The sequence below is a fragment of the Brassica oleracea genome, chromosome C9 (genome assembly GCF_000695525.1).
Source record: "Brassica oleracea var. oleracea cultivar TO1000 chromosome C9, BOL, whole genome shotgun sequence".
Classification (NCBI taxonomy): Eukaryota; Viridiplantae; Streptophyta; class Magnoliopsida; order Brassicales; family Brassicaceae; genus Brassica; species Brassica oleracea.
The window spans coordinates 9,654,489-9,668,676 of NC_027756.1; the positions used below are offsets into that span (position 1 = coordinate 9,654,489).

The window sequence follows — 14,188 nt, forward strand, 5'->3', positions numbered from 1 at the left end:
TTTTCAAAACGTCTATATATTATTAGAAATTTGAAGATTCTCACTCTGAAAATTTTGTGATCAATAGATTATTTTTTTTGTTATAATAAGTTACAAATGATCATAAAATATAACGCATATGAATTTTTATTTAATAAATATTCAAACTAAATAATATATATATACTAATGATTTAAAGCAACAAGATTGGCTGATCAATTTAGTTGTCAAGTTGAAATCTTTCAAAAGTATGTGAGAGACTAAAGTCAAAGTAAATATGGATTTAGAATAGTAGTTATATTTTACTAACCAAAATACCGAAAAAACCGAACCGAATCGAAACCAACCCGATATCTGGATTGAACACCCCTAATCCAAATGAAGCCAAACTATTGTCTCATTCTCCAAAATATAATAAAAATAATAACTTAATTCCGCGCAAGGCGCGGGTCTTATCCTAGTTAATTAGATATAATGCATATTTTGCTGGTGACACTTTCCACATCACTTGAACACGTAGAAAATAAACATAAGGTTGTAACAACATAGTTCTAAGCAATGTAGATTTTACGGTCTATTAAATAGGGGTTTTAGTGATGTAACCCCCAACTATTTTCAGATCGGATGGACGATCTTCAACCGATTTTATTATTTTTATAAAACCTCAACTATTAAACCGTTAATCTCGTTAACCCTCCGTTAACAAAATCATTTTTTTTTAACAGAGATCCGTTAAATTGAAACGCTGCGTTTTATATAATCACAGAAACGATACGAGATGCTTACAATCAATAAATATTTTATGATTTAAATCCCCAACAATTTTTAAATCTGATGGAAACCCCTAAACTAAAACTTTATATTTTAAAACTCTCAACTATTAAATCTTTAATGCTTTTAACCTTCTGTAAACAAAGTCGTCTTTTCTGAATGGAAAGCTGTTAAATTGAAACACATCATTTCATTTATTCACAGAAAGGACACAAAATACTTAAAGACCTCATTTATCAATGGGTAGGAACAATCACAATTCATCCTCAAATTAAAAAATAGGTTTTTTCTTCTTTTTCAAGAACCATCGAAGGTGAGATAAATCAAAAAGTTGTGTTGTTTCGAAAGGCATCTTCATTCTCACTCCATATCTAATCTATTAAAACAGAAGTACAAATAGTACTTAACCCTAAATTTTCCTAAAAAATTACAATAGAATGCCACTGATCTTGTGCACTGTTGTTCAGCATAATAATAAAACCACTGAACTTAAATTGAAAGACATAAACCGGTGAAAGTACATAACCAACTTCCTGCAAAACCGACAAAACATAAGTATGTTAAATCGCTATAGATAATATTTGTATTTATAGATATTACAGTTAGTATCTTTAGAATATATTGGTGCACTAAATCAGAAAGGGAATTTACCTATTTTTACGCTTAACTAGTACAATATCACTCGGCTAACATAATCTTATTATTCTTTTGAACAAAAAAAAAATCTTATTATTCTGTTTCAAGAACTTGCATATCACGTGTCACTAATCTTTAAAAGCGAATATTCTATAAATCATGATGATTAAATATTAAAGGAAAGAAAATTAATTAATTCAAAAACGTATATTCACTTTTCTATTCCTTCTAATCACAACTACAAAATATTTTGTTAGAATATCCTGTTTAACCTACCCATTCCGAACCAAACTCCATATACATCATCCCTACTGTGTGAAAACCATATCATTTTAGCTAAAAAAAATCTCTAAGATTACTACTTTTACTCCTCTAAATTAACTCATACCTTTCAAAAACTCATGGCGAGTTCAAATTAAATGCTTGCATTCATGAAAGTAAAACACATCTTTTGGAGGTGATTCCTTCGAGATGGTTTTAACCGATCAATTGGTATGTTTTCTTTGTAAACGTAATCTAAACTTCAATTCACTACTTGTCAACCATTATCTAATATAACCCTTTTCACTAACTATAGGGTAATAAGATCCATGTTTCTTGCAAAAGAAGTCACATGCACAAAGTTCAACGAGGCCTACCTATAGGAGAATGGCCAGGTCTACCAATCTAAACGTTTCCATTTCTGCTGCTGGTGGACAATGTCAAACAACCAAATGTCAATACAAGATGACAATCCCATAAACTGTTATGACAGGTTCAGACTTAAGTGATGTTAACATTTCCGTATGATTGACACACAGTTATTTCTCTCAAACTCTGTTTTATAGATTACATCCTAATATTTATTCCTGATACTAACTTGCATATCTTTTCAGTGGAAATGATAATTATTGTTTTGGTTTAACTGTTTATGCGTGTCGTATAAAGACTAAGAATCAAACTGTAGGAACTTATAATTGCTCTTTGCAAGTTTGGAACAAACTAAATAGCGTTGGTGGAAGAATGCTAGCCAGTTCATGTGCTTTAAAAAGATTTGTTAAATTTGGAGGAACCAAAATTGTTTTTTTTTAATCAAAATTCATTTAAATAATGTTCTTTGTCTTTTGTTTTTGACAAATATATTCAATTATCTTTGGTCACTTGAAGCTATGTTTTTAAATTTTAAATTTATATAAAACTATCATTAACATAAACCCAGAAGTACATCACCCTGACAAGCTAAAACCAAACTTATATAATTAAGGCAGGGTTCTTTCTATCTTATAACTAGTTTTAGATGGTCCTACATTGTTTCATTATGAATTAATAAGTATAGTAAATAATTACTAACCGTGTTCTGTTGATGTATTTTGGCAAGGTTGTTGTCCTCATTTGCAGCTGGATTCCTGGAACGTGTTCTCACAACGTCCAGTAGCATGTCAAACATTCAAAAAAGTCTAATATCAGTTTATGAGGTATAAAAGATGAACAAAAATATTGATTCCAACTAATTGTTTCTATAAAATTTTATGCCATCTGTTTTAACCACATAAGATGCCAAACTACACAAACCAGAGCAAGAAAAAAACGAACTCAATTTAACATGATTTATAAACACTGGCTATCAATAACATATCATCACACAAGTTATCAACAATATTTTATCTATCTAGGATCGGCCCGCCCTGCGGGCGGGATATAATTTACGTATGATGTATATGTCTATATTATTGTATATTTTCTTTGCATGTGTTTTATGTTAGGATTTGAAAAAATGTATAATAATGTTTATGGTTGTTAAGATGTTTGGGCATGAAGAAAATACATTTTAGCTCTTATTGGTAGTTTTAGCTCTTATTGGTAGTGTCAGATTTGCTTTGGAACTAATATGTGTTAGTGTTGTTTGCTTTACAAAATGATCTGTGCGAGGAAATGATTACCACAGGTCAACCGCATGAAAAAATAGATGTGGTGTGAGTGAGGTTGTATGCTTTCGAATTAATATGTGTTAATTTTGTTTAATCCTTACATAATAGTAGAAAAGAATCAATAAGTTTGAAATAGCTAAATAGGGGTAAACATGTCTTTTGTTTTTGACAAATATATTCAATTATCTTTGGTCACTTGAAGCTATGTTTTTAAATTTTAATTTTATATAAAACTATCATTAACATAAACCCAGAAGTACATCATTCTGACAAGCTAAAACCAAACTTATATAATTAAGGCAGGGCTCTTTCTATCTTATAACTAATTTTAGATGGTCCTACATTGTTTCATCTTATGAATTAATAAGTATAGTAAATAATTACTAACCGTGTTCTGTTGATGTATTTTGGGAAGGTTGTTGTCCTCATTTGCAGCTGGATTCCTGGAATGTGTTCTCACAATGTCCAGTAGCATGTCAAACATTCAAAAAAGTCTAATATCAGTTTATGAGGTATAAAAGATGAACCAAAATATTGATTCCAACTAATTGTTTCGATAAAATATTATGACCATCTGTTTTAACCACATAAGATGCCAAACTACACAAACAAGAGCAAGAAAAAAACGAACTCAATTTAACATGATTTATAAACACTGGCTATCAATAACATATCATCACACAAGTTATCAACAGTATTTTATCCATCTATTCTTCGGTTTCTTCTTACATTCTTCTTACTTTGTGTAAGAAGAATATATATCTATCTAAAATTCAGACCCTGTCCTGGAACTAGTTACAGGTAAACTAAAGAGATTAAAAAACAGTCAGCAGAAGAAAACCAAAAACTGAAAAGTTTTAACGGATTCGTTACTGATCTGAGACATGCATGATGTTTCTTTCCGTGATAGTATCTATATCGGACTTGCTCAGATAATCTCATGTCTTTGTATTCGAAACTTCAGACAATCTACAAGAAAAAAAAAGCAAAAGAAACAATATATTCAGAAGAAACTAATCGAAGAAACTCAAGTTAACCTAAATAAAAAATCAAACCTTTATGTCAAAACTGATTGTAGGATGCAATAGTCATCTGATTAATTATAGTGTAAACATAGCAAAACACTTAGATCACATGACATAAATCAGATCCCTGAGCACGGTATCCGGTGAAGACAAAGAGATAAGAAAATGAAAAGTTTCTCGAACGAGAAAAGTGAGTAAGCTTCTTCCGTTTTTTTTTCTGGAAAAATTGGGCTTGGGCCTTTAAATTATATGAGGTCCGATTTGCTTGACAATTTCTATTTTCTTGGACGGACTAATTATCAAAGCAATTCCTAATATTATTTATGTATTATTATAATCAAATCACATTTAAACATATACAAACTACCTAATTTTGCAACAAATTTATACATAAATCTAATCTATCAAAACATACACCAACAAATAGTATTATTTTAAATCATACATAAATAGTTTTAAACACGCAGAGTTGTAGAAAAAAACAATCTCATTAAGAAAAAAAATCAGTAGCTAAACATTCACAAACTAGTTGAGGTCGTTTTAAAATATAAAAAACATAAAAAAATAGGGATACTCTAAAACATATATGTAATATAGTAAATATATTATATATATAGTATTAAAAGATTTTAACTATTCATTTTTATAAAAAATGACATCCGCGCGGATCAAAAGCTAGTTTTACTTTAAAATAGAGTGGAAAATTGAATAATAAACAAAAATAAAAGATTATTCCATTTGTAGAGTAATGCTTTTATTTTTTGTTCATTACTTCATTTTTCGGAAACATAAATTGGGCCCGAACATAAATTGGACCCTATACTACAAAAAATTTAGACTCATTTTTTCATACAATTATTTTTTTTAAATGAGGACCCTAAGCCTAGACGAAAACAGACAAAAAATGAAATGGGACTTGTGCAAATGCACCTCCAGCACAGGGCAAGAGACGGGCCTGATCACGAACATTTTGTTTCTCTATGGACAATGGAGACGCAAGATTTGGTCACATAGCACAATTACGTCACAAGTTTTGCTTCGTTTATTTTCGTCTTTTTTATGTCGGGTGTGATTGAATTGCACTAGTGGCGATAAATTTTTAGTGAAAAAATATTTTACTCTAAGTTCTGCTGATAATTCGTCAGTCAGGTGGAAACAAATTTTATCACTTTTTCTCTGAATACTGTTTAAATAAAGGTAAATGTACCACTTTGTTTTTTTTTTTGTACCACTATGTTATCTCAGTGAGAATACATCATAAAACAAACTTTTTTTCATTTTTATTTTTATTTATATTATCTTTTTCTCTCACGCTAATACATTTACTCCCACTTCCATCATTTAATTTACTCTCAATTCCTCTCATGTTTACCAATCATATTCGTCATTTTATGTGACAAAAATTAGTTACGAGTTACGACAAAGCCGGTAATATAATAATGAAATAACTACTCTTTTGACATAAAAGATCAGTCACAAAATAGTATCCGTTACGTCATAAATATGTGACGGAAATTTTTAGTCTTAAAAGAGCGTAACAATAGCCTCTTTCTCTTGTAGTCACTAGTAGGAAACTTTGATATAGACACGGTAATTTTCGTGACTGAGACCCTTTTTTCGTGACTATAAGACATCATAGACACGAAAAAAATGTGTCTACGATCGTGATCAAAATTGACCGGGATAATTCGTGACTATTTTAGTCACGTTTTGGACACAGTTTCATTCATGACTATAATTGTCACATTAAGTCATAAAAGCAATCATATTTACTCAGTCACGTTTTTTATTGTGGCTTTACGTGACTATCTACAAAAAATATTTAAAAAAAATAAACACAAATAAAATAGATTTTTTATTAATTTAATTCAAAACACACAAATTATGTATATATACATAATTACATATATTTACAGAAAATTACATACATATATATTATATGGAATCAACGCCTCCACCGCTCCACCATCGGCTCCGCCACCGGCTTCTCCACCGGCTTCTCCACCGACACCTCCATCAGCTTTTACACCTCCACTTGCTCTGGATGCCATGGGTTAAGAGATGACTCAGTCTGTTTGTAGAGCCACCAGTGTTACCGCTGAAGCGACGAACTGATATGCTCGCCACGCCTTCTCCGCCGTCAGGCTTCTTATGCCTCCTCCGCCATCAGGCTTCTTCTTGTTAGATAAATTCTTTATGATTCATCAATATGAATCATTTAACTGTATGATTCTCTGATTGAATAGACATAAGCGGAAGCGTACCTGATGTATCCATTGCTTAAGGATCTGAAATTAGGGAATGGATCTTCCAAAGCAAACCTTATGCGACTTTAGTTCTCTATTAATGGGATATAGAGAGATTTTGTATTTTCGGCTAGGGTTACCTTGCGAACCATAACTCTCTTTATATAGAAAATTAATTTCTATTTCAGCCCTTCATTAAACTAGAAATTATTTAAGGTATCCACATATAAATATTTCATAACAATTATGCCCAAGCCTTTACTTTATTCACAATACTGACCACTTAAATAGGCTAATTGATTAATGGCCCTATCACATTTATTCCTTAACATATGTGACCCCACCATATGATCTTACAATCTCCCATTGGGTCATATATGTGCCTTAGAATGCGATAGACTGTATGAGCACTCTTTATGCTATTAATCCCGAGAGCATAAACAATCTCGTCCATTAGTTATACCAACATAGGACCATGGCAGCTTTTGTTACATTCTTTCATAACTAAACCTTCCACAATCACATGCATCAGTCCAACCAAATGACATAGATCAATTATAAAACATGTGGCATGAAAATCACATGGAGTGTGGTCTGTACATGTCGATTTTCAACTGGTCCTACTTTAATGAGATCAATTTAACCTTATGGTACAAAGCGTATGCCAAAGACTTTAAACTTTATTTCTGATCAGAAAAATGTGCATAACACAACCAAAACATAGAACATAAAACAAATGACAAACTCCCACTAAACCAAATGATCCTCAAACACCGAAATACCCATAAGAGCAGTACGCTCATGAAAAACCCTAGGTACAATGCCTTTTGTTAGAGGATCAGCAATCATACAGTTTGTCTCTAAGTGTTCTATGGTAAACTTTCAACTTTGTACCCATTCCTTAACAACTCGGTACTTGATGTCTACAAATTTAGACTTTACCGAACTCCTACTGTTGTTGGAATACAGAACGGCTGCCTTATTGTCACAATACAACTTGAGTGGTCTTTCAATTCCTTCAAGAATCCTTAGGCCTGTGACAAAATTTCTCAGCCAAATTCCCTCAGTTGATGCCTCGTAGACTGCTACCAGTTCTGCCGCCATTGTGGACGATGTTACGTGTGATTGCTTAGCACTACGCCATGAGATCGCCCCACCGGCCAACAGAAAAACATAACCTAATGTAGACTTTCTACTATCTTGGCATCCCGCAAAATCAGAGTCAAAATACCCAATGATCTCCAAATTATCTGATCTCTGATATGTGAGCATATGGCCTTTTGTTCTCTGCAAGTATCGCATGACCCTTTTGGCTACTTTCCAGTGGTCCATGTCCGAATTACTTAAGTATCTGCCTAACACTCCAACAATGTACGCAATATCCGGACGCGTACAAACTTGAGCATACATAAGACTCCCTACTGCCGATGCATAAGGGATCTTCTGCATCTCCTGAATTTCTAGTTTTCCTTTAGGGCATTGTTCGAGACAAAATTTGTCTCCCTTAGCGATTGGGGTATCTCCTGGTTTGAAATCATACATGCCAAATATTTTCAGAACTTTATCGATATAGCTCTTTTGTGACAATCCAAGAATTCCTCGAGATCGATCTCGATGAATCTCGATCCCTAATACAAAAGATGCCTCACCAAGATCTTTCATCTCAAAATTTCCCTTAAGAAATCTCTTGGTTTCAACCAGCATGCTAATATCGTTAGTGGCCAGAAGTATGTCATCGACATATAAAACCAGGAAAATACATTTACTTCCACTGAAATTTTGATACACACAATCATCAACCAAATTCACCTCAAAACCAAAGGAGGTGATAACCTTATGAAACTTGTGGTTCCATTGGCGGGAAGCTTGTTTTAGCCCATAGATGGATTTCTTTAATTTACAAACCATATCTTTTGCATCACCTAAGGCAAAATTTTATGGTTGTACCATATAAATCGTTTCTTCAATGTCTCCATTGAGAAACGATTTATATGGTACAACCATAACATTTTGCCTTAAAGAAGGGCCATGATTGTCCTAAAAGAATCCTTCGAAGATACCGGAGAGAAGGTTTCTTTATAGTCAATCCCCTCTTTCTGAGTATATCCTTTAGCCACTAGACGAGCCTTATATCGTATCACATTACCATTCGAATCCCGCTTGGTTTTAAATATCCATTTGCAACCAATGGGTTTCTCTCCTTCTGGTAATTTAACGATCTTCCAAACCTCATTATCTAGCATTGACTGATACTCTTCTTTTGCTGTTTCGAGCCACATATCCGACATGGAACAACTCATAGCCTGAAGGAAGGTGATTGGATCATCTTCCAAAAGAGTTTGATTTTCCTCATGTTCCATTAGAAATACTATATAATCATCCGGAATAACATTTCTCTTAACTCGGGTGGATCGCCTAAGAGTAACTTGATCTTGTTGCACTGGTTCTTGATGATTTTGATTTTGACCTTCTTATACGATATCATCGACAACCTGAGTTGGAGGGACGACATTATTATCAACCTGAGGATCCAAATTTACTTCATCAGAAGAAACTATACGAATCGGTATGGGTACCGGAGCTGATTCTTCCTCAAAGGTGATATCCTTAACCTTATTTCTCTCCCCCAAAATCAATATCCTCAAAGAACGTAGTTATACCCATCTCAAAAATATTCTTAGCAGTGGGATCGTAAAACTTATACCCCGTTGAGCGCTCCGAATAACCAATAAAGTAACTGCTAACTGTTCTTGAGTCCAGTTTCTTTTCATTCGGCTTATAAGGCCTTGCCTCAGTTGGACATACCCATATATGAAGGTGCTTCAGACTAGGCTTTCGACCAGTCCAAAGCTCATAAGGGGTTTTAGCAGTTGCTTTAGTTGGTACCCTATTAAGAATGTATGCTGCAGTCTTTAGTGCCTCTCCCCAGAGTGATTCAGGCAAGGAGGAATGACAAGTCATACTCCTCACCATGTCCTTAAGAGTGTGATTCCTTCTCTCAGACACACCATTCATGCTAGGCGTCCCTGGCATGGTGTATTGAGGCACAATACCACATTCCTCTAGGTATCTGGTGTTGGAGGAGAATCTAGCACTCCTCCACAAGGCCCATCGAATAACGGGATTCGGCCCATTAGCGATAAAAGCTCAAGCAGAATCAGTCAACTGATCGATCGATCGACCCATGAATATAGTCAACTGAATGACTTGGAGAAGCCTCGGCTCGGTAGACCCCCGTTTAGCCCGAAGGCCCATCAAGCATAGGATCAGGCCTGGGCCTCTAGGGTGAACTCAGTCCTAGGGCAAACGAAAGATAAACAAACGGAAGCTATAAAAGGGCGTCGAAGTGGAAAGAGAGGGGGATCCGCAAACAGACACTAAGACACTGACGGCAAGATCTAGGGTTTACGACCAATCGTTCTCCTTAGTGTTTCCATCGGAGTCTTTCAACAAAGCTCCGACCTTTTCCTTCTTCCCTTAATCTCTTTGTAATCTCATTCGTTTATCTCATATTGTGAATAAAACGTCTTTGTAAGACCCACAAGACCGAGTTCATTTTGTTATCATTCGATCTACCAAACTCGTATTCAACATTTGGCGCCCACCGTGGGGCCTTATAGAGTAACGGTCACGAATTCAGTATGAGTCCCGACGAAACATCCGCTGACAGTAACAGACCGTCGGCCTCTGTTACGCCGATTCCCGATGCTCCGGTCGCTCCGAACCCATCCATTCCCGAGATGCTGCAGGCCATCATGGCACGTTTCATTCAACAAGAAGAAACCAACAAAGCTACGAGCGACCGTCTGGCCGCACTCGCCGCCGCTCTCGGAACCCTAGATGGCGAAAACGACAGAGCGGAAACGGCAAGAAGAAGGTTGTTCGCAACCACAAACCCTAACCTTGGAGTCGAACAACCAACAGACGAAGCAAACCCTACGAACGGCGAGACTGCACAAACGACTAACGGCTCAAACTCTATGACTAGCCACCAGATCGCCGATCTGCAACTCTCACTGCGGGACATACACTCTAAGATACATCATGTCAAGGCTTCCACACCAGAGATCGAACGCGTTCTCACCACCACCCGGCGAAACCCTTTCACCCAGCGGATAAAACTCTGTATCCTTCCATACAAGGGGGATTCGGATCCGACCGATCACATGACCGCTTTCAACATAGCTATGGGTCGAAATCACTTCTCCGACGAAGAGAGAGACGCATGCCTCTGCCAACTCTTTGTCGAGAGCCTCTCTGGACCGGCCCTAAGTTGGTTTTCACATTTAAAAGAGGGTTCGATCGATAGCTTCGACGACCTGTTCGCCTCTTTCCTCAAAAACTACATCATGTGGTCCCGTCAAGGAACATCCATGGCCGACCTACGGAAACTATCCCAGTCGCAAAACGAAAGTCCCAAGGACTTTATGGAAAAATTCAAGCTAGTACTATCAAAGGTACCTACCCCGGATCACACCACCGTCGAAGCCTTGACCAACACGCTTTGGATTAACTCCATGTTTCGAGACTACCTCAGGATTAACCCAACTATAACCATCGAAGACGCTCTGCATGATTCAAAGAACTTTATCAAGATGGATGAAGACAAGCGAGCTTACAACGCCAAGCAGCAGGCTCTAAAGCCGACGGCATCGAAGACATCAGACGCCCAAGAGCCACGACAGCACGTCCCTTACAAAAAGAAAGGACACATCTATGCGATCTCCGAGGATGATCAATCTGGTGTAGTTGCTGCGGTACGTGATCCAGGGTGGAACGTATGGGAACGCGATACCGAAAGAAAAAACGCAGCAGTCCCGCAAGCCCGCATCCGCCAACTCTAAGAACTCATACGACCAGAACAAGTTCTGCAAGTACCATGATATGAGAGGTCATGACACCAAAGAATGCAGACACCTCTACGAGGCATGGCTCGCCTCCACCAACGACAGTCGCACTGAGGTTGAACCACCGAAACCAAAAACAGTAAAAGTTGGAGCAAGAGCAAGGACAAGAAGAAAAAGTCCAACGAAAAAAGGAAGAAGACTCCCCTCCGGCAGACGATGGCGACCAATCACATCATGACGAGGAGTCAACCTCCGACGAAGAAAAACCGAAAGCTCGGCGAAAGATTTTCAAAATCCGAGCCACGCCATCCCTTGCCCCATCCACAACGGCAAAGCCGGAGGACGATCTACGTCAATCACTCAACCAAAAATCAGGGAAGACGATCGAAAGCCTCACACCCACCAACAGCACGATTATGGAAATCGATGGCACACCGCTTAGGATCAGTCGTTCCATAAGGAAGCTCAATGTTTCAGACGCTCGACACGTCCTAGACGCCAAGAGAAAGGACCCACTCCACCGGCAAGACGAACTTAAACGGGAGCTGTGGTTAAACAATCAATCTGATTGTATCGAGACGACTGATCTCCGAATTAAGCCCAACTCGAAGATCCTGGATCATCGCGAAAAACTCAAACGATGCAAGACTGACCGTTCCAAAGCGGAGCCAGAACGAACGAACAGCACGACCCGAGGAAGAGCATCAAGAGCAATTTCAGCGCTTGAATTTGATCATGGGAGGATCCCCCCCCTGATCTGACGCATCAAGTTACTACATGCTGGTTGGTCGTTTACTAGCGGCCCATCTTGATCATACAAGAATTCAACACGCTCCGACGTAGCAACAAGAAGCTTCCCGGATGGAGGATCTAATCCACCCCAAAGCGCGCGACGACCAACAAGCGGAGAAACGACGAGCTCTTCGCCGTCTTCGATTGAGCGACCAACAACGTCTTTTTCCACCGTCTTCCTTTTCTTCCTGGTCAACTCCTGCGGGCCCTCTACCCGATTGTCCTCGCTTTCTCCCCCTATCTCTTCAGCCGAACGGTTCGCTCCTCTGCGGTCCTTGTCAGGCTCATTTTTTCCTTCTTCAAGGCAAGCCATAGCCTCCTTAGAAGACTTCTTTTTCTTCTTCTTCTTTATTTTTAGGTCGAGCGATCATCAGTAGAGCAGTCAACAGGCTCTTTCGCTGCAGCACCGTCCGACAAAGCGCCTGTTTCATCATTCGGTGAATCCTCAACCCTACCATTGTTTTCCTCCGAAGCGTTCATGGAACTGAAGCTTTCACCGCCCAGTTGGGCGCTAAGAATGTCGCTGTAACTCGGGTATGCCTTTGGAACTTTGCCCATGAATGGAAGCGGCAATCTGTTTCCTTTCGTTTCTTCACAAGGAACGTTCGTCGCCCAGCCAGCTGAAAAGAGGAAAAAGACGATCAACGTGCGAACACCAAGAGGTATGACGATCAAACTTCTTCCAAAGGGAAGTAATGACAAAGTTAAATACACAGCACAACCTTTGGCGATCCGTCGTCGTTGGTCGCGAATCTTTGTCTCGTCGAAACTTTTCCACTCATGTTTCTTCAAAGCCAAGATCTTAAGAAATTCGAGCCAAAAAGGCTGCGGATATGCGACGGTGTTGGGATGAACAACTGCAAAATAACCAAAGAAAAGGTCAGAATCAATGGTAACCGAAATCGCTCGACATATAGTATATACCGATACGATGGCTCCATAAAAATAGAGAGTTATCGCCCGGAGGTTCCTCAAAAGCAATTTTGTCCGCCTTAACATAGAAATAAGAGCGCTGTCAAGCCTTGGTCGTCGACGGATGGCCCGATAAAAGATGGAGACCCGATCGCATCTGCACCGCGCAGATGCCGTTCGGCTTGGGCTGAGTCTGCGTTAACTCTTCAAAAACGCGGACGGCCAACGAAACATCTATTTCCGCTGCCACCACCATCAGCGCCACAGAAATTCTAACGGCTCCAACCATTAACTGCGTCAGAGCAATGTCTCGACGTGAACAGTATGAAGTAATCAGGCGAGGGATCGGAAACCATAGCTTCGAATCTTTCTCGAAGAAAGACTCATAAATGCAGTAAAAGCCAATCGGAAAAGACCAAGGGCGCTGGTCCGCTCTAGGAGTCATGAAAGTCGCACCGAAATCTTCACATCTCCTTAACAGTGACGACACACTCTTCACTGAGGAAAAAGTCGGTAAAACATCTTCCCAACCCTGCTCCGCGACGACCGAGGGACGCGAATTCTCTCGAGGGAGATCCAAAAGCTGCTCGATCGATCCGCTACCACTGAGGCGAAACGGGGTCAGCCGTCGACACCCTCTTCCGTTGATCCCAGTCGAGCTAGGGCGTTCCCCGACACCCTTCGTGGCGACCATAGGATCGCTCCTCATCTCACCCGAAGCAATTTGATCTCCATCATCGCTCGCGCAAACACCGTTCCCGTCTTCCCTAGATCCCCCTGGACGTCAGAGATCAAAACGCCTTGGCGCGAGCTCAAACTTACCGCATCGTTGCGTATAGGGTCCCGGTGAGCTCTCATCGTGGATGCCAATAACTTCGGGCCGATTGATGGATTCTCCGAAGGAGCCTGATTTTTCATCACCCCTTTTCCTTTTTCGGATTCCGAATATCTCTCCCAAGGGAGTGAGGCCATTCGATCGATCGACGACACACACCGGAGCAATCGACGAACCCCGCGGCGGCAGATCGGAGAAACCAAACAAAAAAAGGAGAGGAAAGGGGGGGGGGGGGGGG

General features: G+C 38.8%; 1 long non-coding RNA gene across 1 annotated transcript in view; it reads left to right on the top strand.

Annotated features, from left to right (window-relative positions):
- LOC106313891 overlaps nucleotides 1–2,870 on the top strand; it is a 9,246-nt gene extending 6,376 nt beyond the window's left edge. The window contains exon 6 of the long non-coding RNA XR_001264512.1: nucleotides 2,744–2,870. This is a non-coding gene — a long non-coding RNA (uncharacterized LOC106313891). The remainder of the gene's footprint in view (nucleotides 1–2,743) is intronic.
- Nucleotides 2,871–14,188: the final 11,318 nt, after the last annotated feature.